The sequence below is a fragment of the Chiloscyllium plagiosum genome, unplaced genomic scaffold (assembly GCF_037043375.1).
Source record: "Chiloscyllium plagiosum isolate Xiang-an unplaced genomic scaffold, Cpla_swu_hap1 HiC_scaffold_19, whole genome shotgun sequence".
NCBI lineage: Eukaryota > Metazoa > Chordata > Chondrichthyes > Orectolobiformes > Hemiscylliidae > Chiloscyllium > Chiloscyllium plagiosum.
The window spans coordinates 24,538,434-24,560,728 of record NW_028270157.1 but is presented as its reverse complement, the minus strand read 5'-3'; positions in this window follow the sequence as shown (position 1 = coordinate 24,560,728).

Below are 22,295 nucleotides of genomic sequence, written 5' to 3'. Positions count from 1 at the left end.
ATCACATTACCATTGTCCAGCAAGAATCAAAATCAGTAGAGAGTGGGGTGGAGGGTAGTAGGTCTAAGAATTTTGAATAACCAGTGATTTATGGAAATAGTCCCGAGGCAAGGTATGTAAGGATGGGAATATGGCACAGTTTGGAGTTGAGTAAGTTGCCATTAGGTGATAGGGGAATTTAGAAAGGATAGAATCCCACTTGTTTCTCCTTTTGTATAAGGGTTCAGGATCCTTGCTATCATGGATCAAGGCTTGGTGACAGTAGTTGGCTCATAGTTCTAAAGATGTGAATGTCCCAATGACATAATTAGGGCAGGGCACCACCAATGAAACAAATTGCCAGTACCTTAGGGTGGACAGTCAGCTCTTTCCTCAACCTTCATATTATGATAGGTGGATAGGATGTGTGAAATGAGAAAGGCAGGAAACATTAGGAATATGGTATCATCTTGACTGCCTTCCTGTTCCATTCTGACTAGATACTGTGAACGAGTTAAGGTCACATGTCATATCTATTTTAGTTATAGTTACGTGTCTTCCAGAAAATTCTTTTGTACACTCCATTATATCAACAAGACCATAAGGTCAAAAGGCATAGGAGCAGAATTAGGCCATTCAGCCCATCAAGTCTGCTCCCACATTCAATTATGGCTGATATGATTCTCAATCCTCTTCTCTTGCCTTCTCCGTGTAATCCATGATCCCCTCACCAATCAAGAACCAATCTACCTCTGTCTTAAATACACTCAATGACTTGGCCTCCACATCCCTCTGTGGCAATGAATTCCACACATTAATCATCCTCTGGCTGAATAAATTCCTCCTTATTTCAGTTCTAAAGGGTCGTCCTTCACTCTCAGGCTGTCAACATGACTTGTCTTCTCTGTAGATCTGACAGACTCTACTTAGAATTTCCTCAAAGCAAGGATGATATTCCAGAAGGAAAAGCCATAAAACACCAATATCTGTTCTGATGAAGAGTCGTATCGGATTTAAAATGTTATTTCTGTCTCCATTGATGCTGCCAGACCTGCTGAGTTTTGCCAGAACTTTCTGATTTTATGACATAATAAAGACCTGGGAATGGCTGGCATAACTTGATATATCAGAAAATCAAAAGTATTTTTCATTTTTCTTGTAACTGCATGAAGCAATGCAAGCAATACAAAGCTTCTAAAAACCAGTTATGAAAAATTGCCAGTCAATGACTGCATTGGACAAACCCAACACATTCAGCTTTGATTTCATCCAGCAGGCTGTAGATCAGTTCACACTAGGGATCTCAGGATGCAATTTCCTGTTTCCTTTTTGTTTCTTTTTTAGTGTTTTGTACAAGTGCCAAGTTGTTTCTGACATAATACGAAATGGATTATTGCCACATGTACTGAGGAAGAAAGGATTGGTGTGATTCATATGCTATACAAAGCAGATTTATTTGCAATAGTTTGGTGTATTTTAAGATTGTTCTTTAAATTTGTGCATCAGCACAGAAATAAAATGACCCAAAACATGTATGGGACTGAAAAAAAATTTAAAACATATGGAATTATCTATTGAAATAGCTCAGGAAACAACCAAATATAACCTTAGCTTTGGACATTTGTTAAAAAAATAAAGCCACGTGTTTAACTTACAAAGACATTTTCTTAATACACTCACTGATGTGTAAAACATAGATTGCTTTATCTGAATGAAAATGCAAAATGGATATTACCCTGCTTGCATGTTCCAAAGATTTAAAGATTAAGTCAGCGTTTGTTGTTCTGCCTATGTAATACTTTTCTATCATCGTATTGTTTAAACAGTGGGTGATGACAACTGTTCAGAGAAATCTGCTTTGCAGGAGTTATCAAACCAGACGGTGTGTGAGGGCTAAAATGACTGAATAATTTAAAATAATAAGCTAGCTGACATACGTTAACCACTCGACGCCCAGCATCCTGTTATCGAAGATGCATTAACCTGAAGCTTTGAAAGTCAAGTGAAGCTTTTTAATTTTCTCCTCAAATAAAATCTGATAGAAAGCTGTCTGTAAAGAATGTGTGAATATAGAACTTTGAATGCATATGTAGTGACATTCTATGTCCAGTCAAATAAAGTCTTCCTTGGCTTTATTATTATTGCTTTCAATGGTTTGCTTTTGCCCACCGCTGATTGGCAGATCATTTTTGTTCAGGATACGGTAGCAGGGTCAAAGTCAACTCACGAGGTCAATAGACAGATCATATCCTAATGTTGCAGTCACAAAATCTGCACCACTTACTATCTTTTAAAAGCATGTTTTAGCCTATTTATCCCCTTATCCTGACTTACTCTTTTCAATGATGTTTTCATTAATCCATGATCTCCATGAATTGAATCTGTATTCTCCCTGTAACTTTGCATTTCATATTCAGTTCTCATTTCAGTTCCAGTCTTCTTCCCAATGTCCAGGTGAAGATGATACTCTCTCTCACCCACTCCCTGCTTCTAAGACTTTCGAATGCTCTGTGAACCGCCAAGTACTGCAACAATGCACCACCCCAACTCTGAGCAATTAGGAATACTGACCTGGCCAGTGACACCACATCCCATGAAGGAATGAAAGAAAAATGGCTGTTCTGTAGTAATTTACCGCTTTCAGAAGAATGAGAGCAGAACTGATTGAGGTATATAAAATCCTGAAGGGGATTGAGAAGGTGGATGTAGAACTGATGTCTCCCCATGTGGGATAGTCTTGAACAAGAGGGCATAGATACAGACTGAGAGGAGGTTGGTTCAAAACTGAGATGAGGAGGAACTACTTCTTTCAGAGATTTGTGAATCTGTGGAACTCACTGCCCCAGAGTGCAATGGAGGCAGAATCATTCAACAGATTCCAGAAAGATATGTTTCTGATGAAAAACAGAATGAAGAACAATAGGGAGCAGAAAAGAAAGTAAGTTGAGACCAGGATAGGATTAGCCATGATGGCGTTAAATGGCAGAGCGGGCTGAAAAAGCTGAATTGCCTATTCCCACTCCTAATTCCTATGTTCCTAACATCAGGTTGTGCATTTGTTGCAGGATTATTTTTCTTTTTGTAGATAAGACAGCACAAATGCATTGTGTTGAAGGATGTATAATTTTATATGTATAAATGTTATTTTTGCAACCTGGATTTCAGAATAGAGGTAGTTCGGTGTTGGTTCTATGAAGTGCTTTCTTTATAAAGAACAACCTCAATTATCCAAATGTCAATTATCCGAAGTTTGGATTATCCGAACAAGATCTTAAGGTCCCATAAAAACACTATCCATTATCTGAACTCTCAGTTATCCAAACAAAATACTCCCCACCCATTTCATTTGGATAATCTAGGCTGTTCTGTGTATATAAAAAACACAAAAAGTCAGAGGGTCCTTCTGAAACAGTGACTAAATCCAGCACTTGTCATAAAATAGGTGACGGAAGACCTCTGTGGTGTTGATGGAACTATATACGATAAATAAACATACTATTTGGGTTATGACAGGTGGGACAAACATGTAAGGCCATTAGCTTTGAAGATCTGGGGCTAAGTAAGATATTTATTCAGTTCACAAGACACCTGGATTTAGGTTAATACCAATCTTGGTTTTTCCCCCTAGAAGGAGTTCAGGACAATTCAGAGACCAGTCAGCAGCAAGAGGTTTTGTTTGTGAATCTTCCAAGTCAGGAGAGTTTGGATAGAAATCTGCAATTTATTAAACTGAGAAAGTTTAGGCTCTCAGATTTGTGAAACCTTCATGTTAGCAGATTTGGAAAGGACTCATTGAACTGTCTCCACAGATGAAGACCAAAACGCTGTCAGAGATCAGTTCAGTAGAATACCAAAGATTTGAAGGAAGGGTAAAAATTGGACTTAAATGATGTCAAGGTTATTTTAAAGAAATTCGTTGAAATTTTGTTCTGCTGTTTTATTTTTCAAGATTATTTGGATTGTCGTCCAAGTGTAGGTAGCATTTTTTTTAAAATTTCCTATTTTGTATAATAAAATTCTGTTCAGTTATTAAAGAAAATCTGCAGATTTGTATGGTTATGCCTCTGTGATTAACCACACTGCTAACCAACTAAACAAGAATAAAATATATTACCGATTAGTGGGCGGCACGGTGGCACAGTGGTTAGCACTGTTGCCTCGCAGCGCCAGAGACCCGGGTTCAATTCCCGCCTCAGGCGACTGACTGTGTGGAGTTTGCACGTTCTCCCCGTGTCTGCATGGGTTTCCTCCGGGTGCTCCGGTTTCCTCCCACAGTCCAAAGATGTGCAGGTCAGGTGAATTGGCCATACTAAATTGCCCGTAGTGTTAGGTAAGGGGTAAATGTAGGGGTATGGGTGGGTTCGCTTCGGCGGGTCGGTGTGGACTTGTTGGGCCGAAGGGCCTGTTTCCACACTGTAATGTAATCTAATCTAATCTAATCAAGTCAGACTTCATTGTGGATCATAGACAGATTGTATGCATTATTAAATTTTTTTACTTGGATTCTATAATTAAAATGTTGCCCATGAACCCCACCTCCTGTTTACCTAAATTCCCATTAAACTCTGAGCAGTCAATTATCCTTCCAGAAGGTAGTATAACATTGCTAATGATTTTCAATTATTTGGCATTTTTCAGTGAGCAGCAGGCTTTCATGAATTCCCAAAAGCTCCAAGTCAGGAAAAAAGATATAAGTATTTCACTTACTGCAGCTCTACCTTTGCAATTACAAGAAGTCCCTACATTTCCAATTGAAGGCACAGTGGGGTTTTGTGGCGTGGCAGGCACCAGTCCGACTAATAGGCTGCCTAATTGTTAAGAAATTTTCTTTTTCTTACAGTTAATGTAGATGTAATGGCTTTAGCTTTACATTTATGTACTTAACCTAGATAATTATATGAGCAATAGCAGACAGAAATGCTTTGCTGACTTCATCATAGTTGGGAATTGGATATTGAGTTAATATATAGATCTTGGTCTGTTCTGAGTAACCACTAAAGAGTTTATAATTTCCCAGTTGTGCATCAAATCTCCATGGTTTGCATAGAAGCAATTTAGGAATTGAGACCGCTAACTGAACTTTTTAACATTACAAATCCCATAGAAATTATTAATATTGCAGTTTTCAGTGGTGTGTGTAAAACCTATTTAAGACATCCTAGCTTTATTGATTTTATAATTTTTTTAACATGCATTAGCCACCTTTTATATTTCCTCTATGTCTGTATTGGACCTGTAAAATCCTGCAAAGCTGGTAAAGTTTGAACTCCAGTGTTTACATTGTTTATGTGTGATATTATCAACAATACACAAGATTAATGAGTCATTGTAGTTAACTGTCTTTCCTGTCTTAATGTTTTTTAAATTACATTTTAGCACAATGTAGAGCAGTATAAATTGTACTATCACCAATTACATAATTAATCATGTAATTAACAAAAAACCCTGTTGCAGAGCATGATAATGATATGCATTAGATTTCCAAACTGCATGCCAGGAATGGTGATGTGGAGCTACACATGTGAATCTAAATCTAACGTGAACCACTGGTGAAATATACCAACTGGAAATCAATTACTTCACTGCAGGATCCTATTGAGAGAGACATCCAGGGCTATTCTTCATACATCCTCATGGTTAGTTACAAGACAGGAGTAACAAAGACCTTGTTTGACAGACTGACTTACTACCCTTTTGGCCAAAGAAGAAAACATGATATAAGGAAGGAGCAAGGTTTCTAAAATATCATCTAAAAAGTAAACTTATTTTTGGTATGTAGATTGTAAGCAAGGATCGAACAGATTGGCTAAAAATGGGAGGGAAAGTGAGTGATTTACTTCTGTCTCATAATTCAGCAACCAATACATTTGAAAACATTTGATGCTCCCATTTGTGCTTCTTTTTTGTCGAATTAAGGACTCTGAGAACTTCAATGCCAGTTATCCAACATGTGGTTCAGCAAATTTTTTCCCTTAAAGAATTAACTGGAAAGAATAAGCATCAACATTTGAATTAAAAAAAAAACTCATGACATTCGCGAAATGATTGATATCACTAGTACTTAGCCCATTATACTTCAGGTATAAAAACATCACTGTGATTATAAAGTAAAAACCTTTCTGTCATCAGTTACTTAGTGTTAATGAATGATCTGTTATGACAACATAAATTACATTATACACTGAAAGTTGGCGAGACAGATTGTTTTGTCTAGTTTTGGCTTTGGGCAAGTTTGTCTTAGTGCTTGCCGGAAGTAGTTACCACCTCCGTTCCAGTCTGTTTCTGGCTTCAGGCGTTCAGATTGTTTTGCTTTTCATGCGTTTTGTTGGCAATATTTGGTAATGTTACCACCTGAAAAGGTGAATAATATCAATTTAAAGGGGACACATGATGAAACGGACCAATGAGAATCAGATGAAAACCAAACTCTTTTTTTATCTAATTAAAATCCAAGGCCAGGATTTAGTGCTTTGGACAGGAATGACTAAATCCCTTGCCCACTGCTGAGAAAGATTGCTGGATCAAGTATCAGTTAGGTGTTGTTGCATCGATGCTTTATGTTTAATACTGTTTGGAAAATTATGGAAAAATAGAAGGCATTTTAAGTCTTGTGGGCATATCTGGAGTAGTTTCTTTAAAAGCTGTCATTGAAAGTTCACAATAGACATTGGAGATTTTTTTTAACAATTCCTAAAACTCACATTCTTGCTTAGCTGTAGACCCGTTTGGACCCACCTCTGACCCAGGAGGCCCAGGTTCAAGTCCTACCCAGTCCAGAAATGTTAATAACCCTCTGAAGAGGTTGATGAAAAGACATATAGACCCTACTACGGCTGTTTTTGAACAGTGATGGGCTTGCAGAAGCACTTGTTTTATTTAGTTCAATTAGAAGAAAACCAGCTAAGTTGGAGAAAGACATGGTCAGAGCAAACTGAGTTGAAGGGAAGCTTGCTGTGAAGAACCTACTTTGCTGATCACCCCCATCTTGGAAAACAAAACCCTCTCCATCAGTTCAGTGTGGAAACGTTTGAAAGAGTGCCATCTCAAGATTGTATTTCCTGAGCAAGTTGTCTGCAAGACTTCAGGGACAACCGTGCATGAGGCCAAATAGAGGCCAGCAGAGTCAGGGAACTGTAGAATGCTACAGGAGGTCTAGACTGTGCAGCAATGTAGTATTGCACTGGAAATTGGGTGGATTGTAGGGTGAAGGTTGCAGGGTAAAAAGAGACAAAGGGTGAAGTGCAAAGCCTTCTGTAGACACCGCCATTTCCATTTACTCCCAGATTGGGGCACCTCCTTCCCCAAGCCCCACTAGCATAATCAAATATAAGGTATTTATAAGATTATCCAAAGGAACCATATCTATTCTTCTGATTTGTAATAAGAACATAAGACCATAAGAAATAGAGCAGGAGTAGGCCGTTTGGCCCTTCAAGCCTGCTCCACTATTCAATAAGATCATGGATGATCTTTTCCTGGACTCAGATCTACTTACCTGTGCTCTCACCATATCCCTTAATTCTATTATTGTTCAAGAAGAATCTACCTTAGCTTTAAAAACGTTTACTGAACTCGCATCAACTACTTCACTGAGTAAGAAATTCCAGAGATTAACAGCCCTCTGGATAAAGAAGTTCCTTCTCAATTCAGTCCTAAATCTGCTCCCTCTAATCTTGAGGCTATGCCCTCTTGTCCTGGTTTCACCTGCCAGTGGAAACATCCTCTCTACTTCTATCTTATCTATTCCCTTCGTAATTTTGTATGTTTCTATAAGATCCTGCCTCATTCTCCTGAATTCCAATGAATATAATCCCAATCAACTCAGTCTCTCCTCATAAGCAAACCCCTCAACTCTAGAATCAACTGAGTGAACCTCCTCTGTGCCCCCTCCAGTGCCAACACATCCTTTCTCAAGTAAGGAGACTGCCATAGTGCAAGAAATGGAACAGATATTAAGTGCACAGAGAGTTCCCATAAACAGCAATGTAATAATGACCAGATAATCCTTTCTGAGGTGTTGGCTGATGGATAAATATTTGTCAGGGCATCAAGAAGAACACCTCTACTTCTTTTCAAAATAGTGCGATAGGACGTATTGCAAGGACATAGCATCAGATGAGACTTCAGTCAAAGGAGAGGCAGGAGCATAGTGGCAATGTCATTGGGCTAGTAACCTAGAGGTCCCAGCCGACTGTCTGGCAGCTGATGGAATTTCAATTCAATAGTACATCCAGAATTGTTAGGGCGCTTGTGATACAGGAGGTAGTGTCCCTACCTATGAACTAGGAGACCCAGAATCAAACCCCACCTGATACAGAGATGTCATAATATCCCTGAAATGGTTGATTTAGAAAATATCTAAATTCAGAATTATGAGCTGACCTCCGTAATGGTGATCATGAAGCTAACATTGATTGTTGCAAAGACCCATCTCATCCCTTACCTGGACTGACCTATATGTAACCTCATAATGACAACAATGCAATTAATTCTTAACCACACTCTGAAATGGCTCAACTCAAGAGAAATTAGGGATGTGCAACAAATATAGGCCTTTGCAATGATGAGAATGGATAATGAAAGCTCTGAAAAACAACTACTCTAAAATTACATTATTTCCACATTATCACATAAGATTGTCCAGCATTGATTACATGCACAAATGTTGAGTGGAATTTATAACCTTCTGATGCAGTGGTATTGATTGTAATTTAGGAGGTGTGATCCATTAAGTGTGGTAAACAGAGAAAGAACTGATGGGTTGACCTAATAGAGGTTTATAAAATCATGAGGGGCATGAATAGGGTAAATAGGGTGTTTTCTTTGGAGTAGGGGCATCCACAACTGGAAGGCATAGGTTTAGGATGAGGGGAAAAATTTAAAACAAACCTAAGGGGCAGCTTTTTCATGCAGAGGGTGGTGTGTGTATGGAATGAGCTGCCAGAGGAAGTGGTAGAGGCTGGTACAATTACAACATTTAAAGCCAATTGGATGGGTACATGAATAGGAAGGGTTTGGAGGGATCTGGGCCAATTGCTGGCAACCACGACTAAATTAATTTAGGATATCTGGTCGGCATGGATGAGTTGGACCGAAGGGTCTGTTTCCACGCTGCGCATCTCTATGACTCTATGACTCTATGACTGTATGATTCTATGACCTGCCTTTTGTTATTGTATTGGATAAGTCGACAGTTAGATAATTACTTGAAGACGTCAATCACCTTGTCCATACTGAGGCATGAAGTAATATGGCAAGGAAACAGGCTCTTCGGCCCAAACTGGTCAATGCTGACCATGGTGCCCACTCAGCTAGCTCCAACTGCCCGCATTTGGTCCATATCTCTTCCCATCCATATACCTGTCCAAATGTTTTCCAAATGTTGCTATTGTACCTGCCTCAACTACTTTCTCTGGCAGCCCAATCCATATACGCACCACCCTCTGCATGAAGAAGTTGCCCCTCAGATTCTTCTTAAATCTTTCCCCCCCTCACCCTAAAGTCAGTGTGTAATTATGCAGATAGTTAGAAAGAATTCCCACCTTCACGCCAGGGACTTGGAAATAGATTTGTAGAACATCTGTTCAGAGCCAGTGGAGTAAATATTTTGTCAAAGGTTATATTGCTTCTTTTAAGCCACTTAAGTTGATACATAAACAAATGTGCTTCCTTCACAAAGCACAGCTAAATAAATAGAAAAGCAATCTGTGTGTGACTCAAAACCTTTAAGCTTTTCAGTATGAAACTGAATGTCTTCTCTTCCACCTGGGTAGTCTCAGTTCTACTTTGATTTTATTTTCAGCACACAAGGATGTTTATTGTACTATCAATTACACATCAGCTGCTTAGAATAAGATGTTTTAAAGACCCACAGATAATGCTTCATCAAGACCAGTTCAGCACTTTGCGGCTGTATTATTCAATTAGCAAAACATCTGAAATATTATTTGCATCTATCAATATATTCTGGAAAGGGAGAGCGAGGGGGAATAAATAACGATGCATACAGAATGGAAGATACAAACAGAAACTGACAGGCTGAAACCTTTCAGGCTTTCTAAAGTGTGTAGAAATTACAGTCTAAAAGCAAGAGACTGCAAGATATAAATGAGGACAAAAAGTAGAGTCTGTCCCTGAAGAGTTGTGTTGTGAAGCACCTGAAATTCCTACACACAACAAAAATGCAAAATACTGCAAATGCTGAAGATGTTGGTGGATGAACTCAGCACACTGGGCAAAATCTGTGGAGTGAGAAGCATTTAACATTTCAATCCCAAAATGACTATCCTCCAGAACTGAAGTGAGGTAGATAAATGTTGGGTTTTATGCTGGGGAGAAAGGTGGGGAAGAGCAAGTGTAACATAAGGAAAGATCAGGAAGTCGTTAGAGGGCCAGGGACATTATGACAATCAAAGGTGTCACAGTGCATAAGGCAAAGGGAACAGCAATTGTTGCATACAAAAGACCAACACAGATTTAGAGTTGATATTTCCTGCAGAATATAAATCCATTCTGCTGAAAACAAAACCAAGAAAACAAAATACAAGGATTGAGGTACGGAGTGCAATTTGCAGTTGATAAAGTTGAAGTTTGTTCCAAGCTAAATTTTGATAATTGCCAAACAGGACATATTAGGCCAAAGGACAAAGTTGGATCTCCTGGTACTCAGCACGAGACAACATCACACTATGCTTGCAAAGCTATGGTAACCTGATTTAACACTAGGCCTGAGGATAGATGAGGTGTAAAAATTCATTAGGAAACCTGCAAAATAAACTGGCTCAAATCTACGAGTTGACAGTCCCAATGTGGCATGTCATGAAACATTGCTTGTAAATCTGTTCAATATTCACTGCTTGTCCATACCAAGCCCTCATGCTGTCTTACAACAGCTTTCATTGAAACTCATTTTATTAATACTTCAGCTTAGCACACACTCCAGCTACATGTTGTAGTTGAAAGCTTTGGCACACTAACATATTCCAAGGACTTCACACATCTTAATTTTAGAAACTATTTCCATTCAGGATGGGCCATAGTTTGGTAATATGTCTCGTACTACTAACGGCATCCTACATTTTGCATCAACTGAGGACTACATTGTAAAAAGATCAAGTAGTATAGTTATAAGTTTGAAATACTTACTTGCAGCATGTGTGGAAAATCTCCAAATTTGTTTTCAATGAACCTTACTTTTTGTGTAATTTTACATAACAATGGTATTTTTTGTTTGAGATGTGCAAATATTTTGGCAGTCAGTGATGTGAACCATTTCTATAATACCTGTCAATTAGATTTAGCCCAAACCACAATATTATAACAGTTCATACCAAGGTCTTTGCCATTTAAAGTCCATAGCTAAGACTTAGATTTGCAAAACTTTCTTTTTAAATTGTCTTTGATTAAATGAACTGGACATTTTGCAATGTGTTTCTCTGTTCAGTGAACCAATCATTGCTCAAATATCATTCCAGGCTTATTCTTTAATTGCCAAAAAAATCAGTTATGGACATGGCATTATGCCATTATCAATCATTACATCTCATCGTAATGCTTTCAACCATTTATATTAGAATTCCCAGTTTGCTGGATGCTAGTTCTTCTCCAGAGATACCAGAGCTCTCCCAGGGCCCATGAATCCTCACAAACCCCAGGAACTGCCATGTCTCTCTCTGTTCCAAACCCATCCCACACCTTCAGAAACTCTGCAGGATTTCCCACCCCCACTACTCCCATTGCCAGATCAGAAACACTTCCAATCCCATCAGATCAACAACCAAACCTCACACCTTTTGGTGTACAAGCCAACTTAGCCTTGCCAGTTCCTCTGGCCATCAAAATGGAAGCTAAAACTGTTAAAATGCCACAGCTTATGAGGAAACCCTAATGCCTAGGTACCCCATGATAGTCATGTCCTAGTCAGTCATTCCATCCAGAACAAGAAATCATGATTTTAATTGAATGTCATACTATATACTTCTCAATTTTCAGATAATGTCAGTTTACATCCAGTTCAGACATTCTGAGTTGCTATGCCATATGCTCCTTTGCATGCATATTGTAGTCTGGAAGGATGGAGAATGACGGCAAGCATTCCAACTTCCCTTCCATCAAATGGCTGTCCAGGAAATCTCGCTCATTTTTCCTGCCTGCCACAGGCATACGTTAAAAAGATTTATAGGTTGGGCATCAACCTGTTTGACTATTGTGGTCGGTGTGGGTATATTCGCTGAGCTGGGAATTTGGTTTGCAGACGTTTTGTTCCCTTTCTAGGTGACATCTTCAGTGCTGTGGAGCCTCCTGTGCAGTGTTGATATTTGAGGAGAAAGTGAGGTCTGCAGATGCTGGAGATCAAAGTTGAAACTTTATTGCTGGAACAGCACAGCAGGTCAGGCAGCATCCAGGGAACAGGAGATTTGACGTTTCGGGCACAGGCCCTGAAGAAGGGCCTGTGCCCGAAACGTCGAATCTCCTGTTCCCTGGATGCTGCCTGACCTGCTGTGCTGTTCCAGCAATAAAGTTTCAACAGTGTTGATATTTGACCTTGTTATGAATGCAGATTCTATGGCCACCAAGTCCTGGAGTAAAATTTGAACATAGGTTCTGTCTCAGATGCAGGCACACAATCTACTGGATTACAAGGCCTCCCCCTCAATGTATCTGTTGCTGCAAATTTTATAAACTGATGACTGACTCTTTCTGGATCTCCATATAGTCAGCAGTTTTAATCACGACTGAAGACAAAGTTTTTCCAGAACATAACAACTACCTTACAAACATTGGAACTTTTGTAAATCCCATAATGCTAAGTACAGTGTAGATAAAGTTACCATAGTCTCAGGGGACTGCTTTCTCATAAGAGAGGGAGATGACTGGTAGTGGTGGTAACTTGATGGTCACCACCATTCAGACAAGGGGAGGCTTTGGTAACCTCACTCATTACAGGAATCGAACCCACATTGTTGGCATCAAGCTGCATCACAATCAGCCATCCAGCCAACTGCGCTAGCACTGTGTGTAGTCATGGATCACTCATGTTATGCCTATTGATTTAACCGGGCAAGGAATTCTCTTCTAAACTCTCAGCTAAAGCTGACCATTTTCACTGAGCACGTAGTGTTAGTTTAAGCAATTTCCCAACCACAAACATTTTGTTTGATATACAGTAACCTTCTTTTGGAAGATTTAAGATTTAGAAAAGCTGAATTTTAGTGTGGCTGTCAAGAAGTAGAATTTATTCCAGAAAGTAAATTCTGATTTTTGATTGCTAAGTAGTGATAAACTTCTTCTTGTGAGGTTATTAAAGCAGAGGTTGCTGAATCAGTTTAGAATATGTTTGTATTGTTTCAACAGAGCCTTCATATAAATTATGTGGGAAGCATCTGAAGGATTAATATTATTAAAAATATAATAGACAAAACTGTCAGTGTGAACAGGAAACAGCACAACATAATATTCAAGGGTTGTGGCTGAAGAGAGAAAGTAAGACGAGTTATTACTTGTGTAACGTTCGAGATGATGGCAGGTTTGAGGTGTGTTTTCCCACAAGCTACAATTGCAACAAACATGACACCGGATGAAGTGATTTAGTTAATGAATACCAAACAAATAATGAGTTGCCAATTACCAAAGAACAAAAACTAAATGATAAATGAACCTAATTTTAGCGGAAACAAAATAATGAAATATATGAATAAGAATGAAAAACTGGTTGTATGAAACAAAACATGAAAAAAATAACACTTTAAAGTCAAACTGATGGAGAGGGTGGCAAGTCATAGTTCAGCCATAATGGCCCTAATAGCCATGATCTTGTATTGTCACCAAAATTAAATGCAGTACAGGTAGTTCTGGGATAACACACATTTCAGCAGCACGATTTGGCACTGACTTTGCTGAAGAATTAGGGAACAGTATTTTTGAGAATGCTTACCTCTTGTTGGCAATAGCAGAATTCCAGTGGGGATTGGTTCACATGCTTCGTGTCAGCAGTGTCAGCACCGGTCTTCATGCTGTTTAGCACATGCACAATGTCAGTCACCGACAGAGCAGCTTTCTGTGAGAGGTACAGTACAGACAAGAGCTCTCTTACATTTTTTAATGTACTGTGTTAAATTTATTTTGTTTTGTTAATAAATATGACTTCAACCTTCATTCAGGTTGTGCTATACTTTACATTAGAATTTTGGGTGATTTTTGAGTGATTGCGAGTGATATTGTTTGCTGGTCTGCCCCAAACCCACTTTTCCCATAGATCCTATTATTTCTATTTGAAATTTTCGATTATGTGAGGTTGCGCTGGAACACAGCTATGGAGTTATAGGAGAACTACCTGGACCAACAACAATTGGATTAAAACCCTAGAGACTGGGTATCAAGGATTTCCCAAAAAGGATATAAAGAATGAAGGACCTATGCTATGTGGAAAAGTTAAACATGAGATTGTCCTTCTTGGAGAAGTCAATCTGCCAGAATAAGATAACTCATTTGGCCAGTAGCAAAATGCATGTTTTTAGGTAAATGCTGCATATAAGTTAACTTGATTAGCAATCTTTCTGCTAATAAATTAATGTTTAGTGTTATACGTCCACTAGGAGTAAGCCTCACTTTTCACCTCTGAAATACACGTTTAAGGTTATTCTTATCTTTATAAGTTGGTGCATGGGATCAAGCAAGCAACATGGGATAAGTTGTCAAGCTGATGCATGGGAGTTCAAGAGATGTCAAATCAGCTGTTTGTGTGTGGTGAATAATAAACAGAATTTGTTCTCTTGCAAAGCAAAATGAAGGATGAAGCTTGTTTCAAACTGAAAATTGTAATGTTTGCTAACTCATCACATATTTGCTGCAGTTAAGGAATTCTGTGTTACTGAAAGACTGGTGTGAGAATGAAAGAAGTCACTGGCCTGATTTTGAAAAGCATGTATCAGAATGGTCCTTTAAAAACATAAGAGTGGTTACAGCCTTATCAGAAATGCAGTTTATACCTATGCACTTTGGTAGGCTAAATCAGCAAATATTTCAGGGAAATACAGTTAGCCCAGCCACTTCATGGAATGAAAATATCTAGTGTTACAGCAGAAAATCAAGATCACTCAGAGACTTCTGAAAGACCTCAATTTCAATTTATGTATGCGTGTGCCAAAAAGCCATAGCAGGATCATGTTTGTGGTCAAATAGAATTGGGGGATAGTAGATAATGAACAAAAAAAAATCATTTATACAGTGGAAAATTATTTGCTGCCTCGCTTAACATTTTGTGAAACTGAAGCAGTATCACTGGACATGAAATGTTAATTCTGCTTTCTCTCCATAGATGCTACCAGAGCTGTTGAGTTCTTTTTCCAGCAGTTCCTGTTTTTATTTCTGATTTCCAGCATCCAAAGATTTTTGGCTTCTTTTGTGTGTTGCTTTGTGTAGTTTCCTTATCAAATTATCATAGATTAGATTACTTACAGTGTGGAAACAGGCCCTTCGGCCCAACAAGTCCACACCGACCCGCCGCAATCCACCCAGACCCATTCCCCTACATTTATTCCTTCACCTAACACTATGGACAATTTAGCGTGGCCAATTCACCTAACCCGCACATTTTTGGACTGTGGGAGGAAACCGGAGTACCCGGAGGAAACCCACGCAGACAAGGGGCGAATGTGCAAACTCCACACAGTCAGTCGCCTGAGACGGGAATTGAACCCGGGTCTCTGGCGCTGTGAGGCAGCAGTGCTAACCACTGTGCCACCATGCCGCCCATGGGATGGTATTATGGGATGGTATTAATGCACAAATTCTCATCAGAACATTAAAAATTTATTGGGAGTACCTGCTGAAAGGGATGGACTGCAGAATGTTAGATTAGACTCTCTACAACATGGAAACAGGCCGTTCCACCCAACAAATCCACACCAATCCTCTGAAGAGTAACCCAGCCACACTCATTTCCCTACATCTACTCCTGACTAATGCACCTAACACTATGGGCAATTTAGGATACCCAATTCACCTGCCCTGCATATCTTTTGGAAGGTGGTAGGAAACCAACACAGACATGGATAGAATGTGCAAACCTGAAAATGTGTTGCTGGAAAAGCGCAGCAGGTCAGGCAGCATCCAAGGAACAGGAGAATCGACATTTCGGGCACAAGCCCTTCTTCAGGAATGAGGCAAGTGTGTCCAGCAGGCTAAGATAAAAGGTAGGGAGGAGGGACTTGGGGGAGGGGCTTTGGAAATGCGATAGATGGAGGGAGGTCAAGATGAGGGTGATAGGCCGGAGTGGGGTGGGGGCGGAGAGGTCAGGAAGATGATTGCAGGTTAGGAAGGCGGTGCTGAGTTCGAGGGATTTGACTGAGACAAGGTGGGGGGAGGGGAAATGAGGAAATTGGAGAAATCTGAGTTCATCCCTTGTGGTTGGAGGGTTCCCAGGCAGAAGATGAGGCGCTCTTCCTCCAACCGTCATGTTGCCATGGTCTGGCAATGGAGGAGTCCAAGGACCTGCATGTCCTTGGTGGAGTGGGAGGGGGAGTTAAAGTGTTGGGCTACGGGGTGGTTGGGTTGGTTGGTCCGGGTGTCCCAGAGGTGTTCTCTGAAACGTTCCGCAAGTAGGCGGCCTGTCTCCCCAATATAGAGGAGGCCACATCGGGTGCAGCGGATGCAATAGATGATGTGTGTGGAGGTGCAGGTGAATTTGTGGCGGATATGGAAGTGTCCCTTGTGGCCTTGGAGGGAAGTAAGGGGGGAGGTGTGGGCGCAAGTTTTGCATTTCTTGCGGTTGCAGGGGAAGGTGCCGGGAGTGGAGGTTGGGTTGGTGGGGGGTGTGGACCTGACGAGGGAGTCACGGAGGGAGTGGTCTTTTCGGAACGCTGATAGGGGAGGGGAGGGAAATATATCCCTGGTGGTGGGGTCCGTTTGGAGGTGGCGGAAATGACGGTGGATGATACGTTGTACATGGAGGTTGGTGGGGTGGTAGGTGAGGACCAGTGCGGTTCTGTCCTGGTGGCGGTTGGAGGGGCGGGGCTCAAGGGCGGAGGAGCAGGAAGTGGAAGAGATGCGGTGAGGGCATCGTCGACTACGTCTGGCGGGAAATTGCGGTCCTTGAAGAAGGAGGCTATCTGGGTTGTACGGTTTTGGAACTGGTCCTCCTGGGAGCAGATGCGGCGGAGACAAAGGAATTGGGAATATGGGATGGCATTTTTACAGGGGGCAGGGTGGGAGGAGGTGTAGTCTAGGTTGCTGTGGGAGTCGGTCGGTTTATAGTAAAATGTGCAAACTCCACACAGTCACCTGAGGCTGGAATTGAACCTGGACCCCTGGTACTATGAGGTAGCAATGCTAACCACTGAGCCACTATGCTGTGAAGCAATAGTATGGAATCTGGAAGTGCCATATCTGATCCAGAATGGCAACTTTATGATGAAACCATAGCCAAAGTGAATTCAACTAACTCTATAGATGATGAAGATGATGAAATTCGTGGATTTTAAAATGTTATCACTTTGGTTCAAACTATTCTTTTAGAATTTTTTCATTCAATAATTCCAAAACTTCATTCAATTTAACTTGAATTACTGGCTTTATGTCTTTAATCACATCACAAAACAATGGCTACATAAACCAATATCACGTTTCACATATTCTGCTCAATACATAAATCAGTCCCCCTCTGCAGAAAGATGTTTTGAAGCTTCAAAGATTATGTTATACACCATGTTTTATGGTAATATAAATGTTCATAATTATGAGAGGTTTTGATAGCATATAGAAAGAGAAACTATATCCTCCATTAGGTAAATAAATAATTAGAGGGAGATAAGAACACAAACAAATGCAGTGGCTGAATGATTCGCAAAATTTGACGTACTCTTGGGAAATAATGCTGAGATGTCAGTGGGGGAGCACTTTGAGGCCAGCGACCATAATTCTATTAGTTTTACAATAGCGATGGAAAAGGACAGACCGGATCTAAAAGTTGAAGTTCTAAATTGGAGAAAGGCCAACATTGACGGTATTAGAATCCAGGTTCCTTCAAACATATAGGGAGTATGCATAATAAATGGATTCAGAAGTGGAGAACTAATGTTACATATACCATTGTAAGTTACCTGAGCAAGTCACTGCAAGCTCTATACAAAATACTATGCTATACGAGTAGTTTTTTGTGCAGCTATATTTGTATGCACAGCTGTTCTGCAATCTTTAACTTTCAATGTTGGATAATATTATAGATCACATTATTTAAGAGCCAGATATACATCACCAAAGTAACTGCATTGAGCTGCAAAGAATTGCAAAGACACCAATAGCCCTTAAGTAATAACTTGCACATCTGACCATTATTCAGAATGACAAACAGAATATTGTGGATTCTGGAAATCAAACAAAAGCAGAAAATGCCTGAAGCATTGATCTGTTTCTGGCAGCCACCCTGTGGAAAGAGAGTTAACATTTTCAAAACTGTAACCATTCATCGAAACTGGAAAAAAGCTAGAGATGTAAAGCTTTTAAGAAAGAGCTGGATGGGATGAAGACCAACAAATGGGGTAAAAGTGAGAAGAGACTGAATGATAGAAAAGTTAGTCCTCCAAGGGAAATGGAAATGAAGCAAGAATAAAACAAGTAACAATAGGCTTGTCCTGAACAGTTGTGCTGCTAACTTAATAGAAAACCTGAAACAAGGAAAAGGAAAGAAACAAAATGGAACAGATTATGATCTGAAATTGCTGAAATCCATGAGAAAAACCGTAAAATTCCTAATCAAAAGATGAGAGGGTGTTCCTTAAGTTTGCATTGATGCACACTGAAACAACGTCGTAAAACGATTAGACAGGTTAGGTGTGCAGAGGATGTTTCCTGTTATGGAAAAAAGAATTAGAGGTCACTGTTTAAAAATCATGGTCTCCCATTAAAAATGAAATAAGGTGCTTTTTTTCATTAGAGTTGTGAATCTTTGGAATTCTCTTCCTGAAAACATGGTGGAAGCAACATCCTTGAATATTTTTAAGACAGAGATAGATTCTTGTTAAGTAAGGGGTTGGAAGGTTATCAGGAATAAGTGGGCATGTAGATTTGAAGTTTCAGTCAGATTGCCAATACTTGATTGAATGGCAGGGCAACTTGAGGGACTGAATGGCCTTCGTCTCCTCCTGGTTCAAATATTTGTATGACTACAACCTTTCAAGTGGATGGGCCTTCGTGACTCTGATAGTCGAGAATCCATTTTGCATTCATTGGTATGCCATAGATATCCAGATTAAAAGTGGGAATGCAGGAGCCTATTTTTAATGGTTGGATTTGGAGAGCTGGGATTACATCCCACCACCCCTCCAACCTTGGTTCTCCTGACTCAGCATTAAAACTCAAGGCCTCAATCTACAAAAAGAAAAGATTATGCTCGATGTCTCAGCACTACTGTGAATGGTCGCATCATCAGAACAGATGTGACAAAGGTTGGAGAATGGAATGGAATTATTGCAGAGAGTGGGTTGTGAGGAAGTGTAGCTGAGGTAGTTGTGGGGTGTAAATGTGTGAATGATGTTTGATCTCTGCCACCTCTTTTACCAAGTGTAGCAACTTCTTTGACCTTAAGTGAAATATTAACAAAACCAAAGTTTTCTATCAATATATTTTCTTCCACTGTGCTGATATTACATATCATCTGTGACCAATGGCTTGTATCAGGGTAAATATTCCATTGCTTTTGAGTCAAAGATTTGAAATCCAGACATGCCATCGTCATTGCAAAATGATCAATAAAGGCTCTTTATTTACTGTACAGTGAGATTGCTGCAATAATCTTTGACAGAGACTATTGCTAATGTTTGCATAGATCCATTTTAAATTTCTCTTCCACGACATAATCAGGTAATTTTATTGGCAGTACTACCAATTTACACAGGACTGCATTTTTTATACAGCCTGATTTGACTATCTATTGATTGAACATTGAAACTTTTAAAGTTGAAAAGGCGTAGAAGTATCTAAATGAGTGGATTGATTTTCGCGAGTGGAGTACTGCCTGGCAAGATCTATACTTTGTTTGCCATACTAAATACTGTGGTCTGTGGGAGAGAGCGTGTGTGTGAGAGAGAGTGTATGTAAACCTAAAAATAATCAGTAGCAAAGCTTCAGTCTTAAACAAGATAAAATTTACTCTGCAACAAAAAGCATTGCTGTAAGTCACGTGAGTCAAAGGAATAAAAATAACTAAAGGTATACAAGCAAAACACACAATACATACTTAAAAAGTAGATAAGGCTGAAGTCATTGACAAAAGTGACATTCAGTTCAATTCTTTGGGATATTGTTGCAGGCTTGCAGCTTGCAGTTGGAATCTTTGTCATTTGCAGTTAAGGAGTAAAATTGAAGAGCTATGTTACCCTACACTTGATCTTAGCCAAAAGGCCCTACTTAAGAGGGAAATCAGGAGGGCAAAAAGGGGACATGAAATAGCTTTGGCAAATAGAGTTAAGGGGAATCCAAAGGGTTTTTACAAATACATTAAGTGACAAAAGGGTAACTAGGGAGAGAACAGGACCCTTCAAAGATCAACAAGGCGGCCTTTGTGTGGAGTCGCAGAAAATGGGGAGATACTAAACGAGTATTTTGTATTAGTATTTAGTATGAAAAGGACTTGGAAGATATAGAATGTAGGCAAATAGATGGAGACATCTTGAAAAATGTCCATATTACAGAGGAGGAAGTACTGGATGCCTTGAAATGCATAAAAATGGATAAATCACCTGATCAGATGAACCCCAGAACTCTGTGGGAGGCTAGGGAAATGATTGCTGGGCCACTTGCTGACATATTTGTGTCATCAATAGTCACAGGTGAGGTGCCAGAAAACTGGTGGTTAGCTAATGCGGTGCCACTATTTAAGAAACGTGGTAAGGACAAGCCAGGGAACTATAGACCGGTGAGCTTGACATTGGTGGTGGACAAGTTGTTGGAGGGAATTCTGAGGGACAGGATGTACATGCATTTGGAAAGTCAAGGACTAATTAAGGATAGTCAACATGGCTTTGTGCATGGGAAATCATGTCTCACAAACTTGATTGAGTTTTTTGAAGAAATAACAAAGAGGATTGTTGAGGGCAGAGTGATAGATGCGATCTCTATGGACTTCAGTAAGGCGTTTGACAAGGTTTCCCATTGGAGACTGGTTAACAAGGTTAGATCTCATGGAATGGAGGGAGAACTAACCATTTGGATACAGAACTGGCTCGAAGGTAGAAGACAGAGGGTGGTGGTGGAGGGTTGCTTTTCAGACTGGAGGCCTGTGACCAGTGGGTGCTGGGTCCACTACATTTGGATGTGAGCATAAGAGGCATAATTAGTAAGTTTGAGAGATGACACCAAAATTGGAGATGTAGTGGACAGCGAAGAAGGTTTCCTCAGATTACAATGGGATCTTGATCAGATGGGCCAATGGGCTGAGTGACATATGGAGTTTTATTTAGGTAAATGCGAGGCGCTGCATTTTGGAAAGGCATTTCAGAGCAAGGTTTATACACGTAATGGTAAGGTCCTGGGGACTGTTGCTGAACAAAGAGACCTTGGAGTGCAAGTTCATAGCTCCTTGAAAGTAGAATCGCAGTTAAATAGGATAGTGAAGAAGGCATTTGGAATGGTTTCCATTATTGGTCAGATTACTGAGTACAGGAGTTGGGAGGTCATGTTGTGGCTGTACAGGACATTGGTTAGGCTACTTTTGGAATATTGCGTGCAATTCTAGTCTCCTTCCTATCGGAAGAAATTGTCAAACTTGAATGAGTTCAGAAAAGAGTTACAAGGATGTTGCCAGGGTTGGAGGTTTTGAGCTATAGGGAGAGGCTGAATAGGCTGGGGCTATTTTCCCTGGAGCGTCGGAGGCTGAGGGGTGACATTATAGAGTTTTATAAAATCATGAGGAGTATAGATAGTTTAAATAGTCAAAGTCTTCTCCCTGGAGTTGGGAGTCCAGAACCCAAGGGGATAGGTTTAGAGTAAGAGGGGAAAGATATAAAAGACACTTAAGGGGCAATATTTTCAAACAGAGGTGGTACGTGTATGGAATGAGCTGCCAGAGAAAGTGGTGGAGGCTAGTACAATTGCAACACTTAAAAGACATCTGGCTAAGTATATGATTAGGAAGGGTTTTAGAGGGATATAGGCTGGGTGCTGCCAGATCTGACTAGATTGGGTTGGGATATCTGGTTAGCATGGATGAGTTGGACCGAAAGGTCTGTTTCCATGCTGTACATATCTATGACTCTATGTTTTACAGCTGTGATGGCTTCTGCAATTGAAGGAGTTTGTCTTTGTAGGTGCTCAAAGCAGGT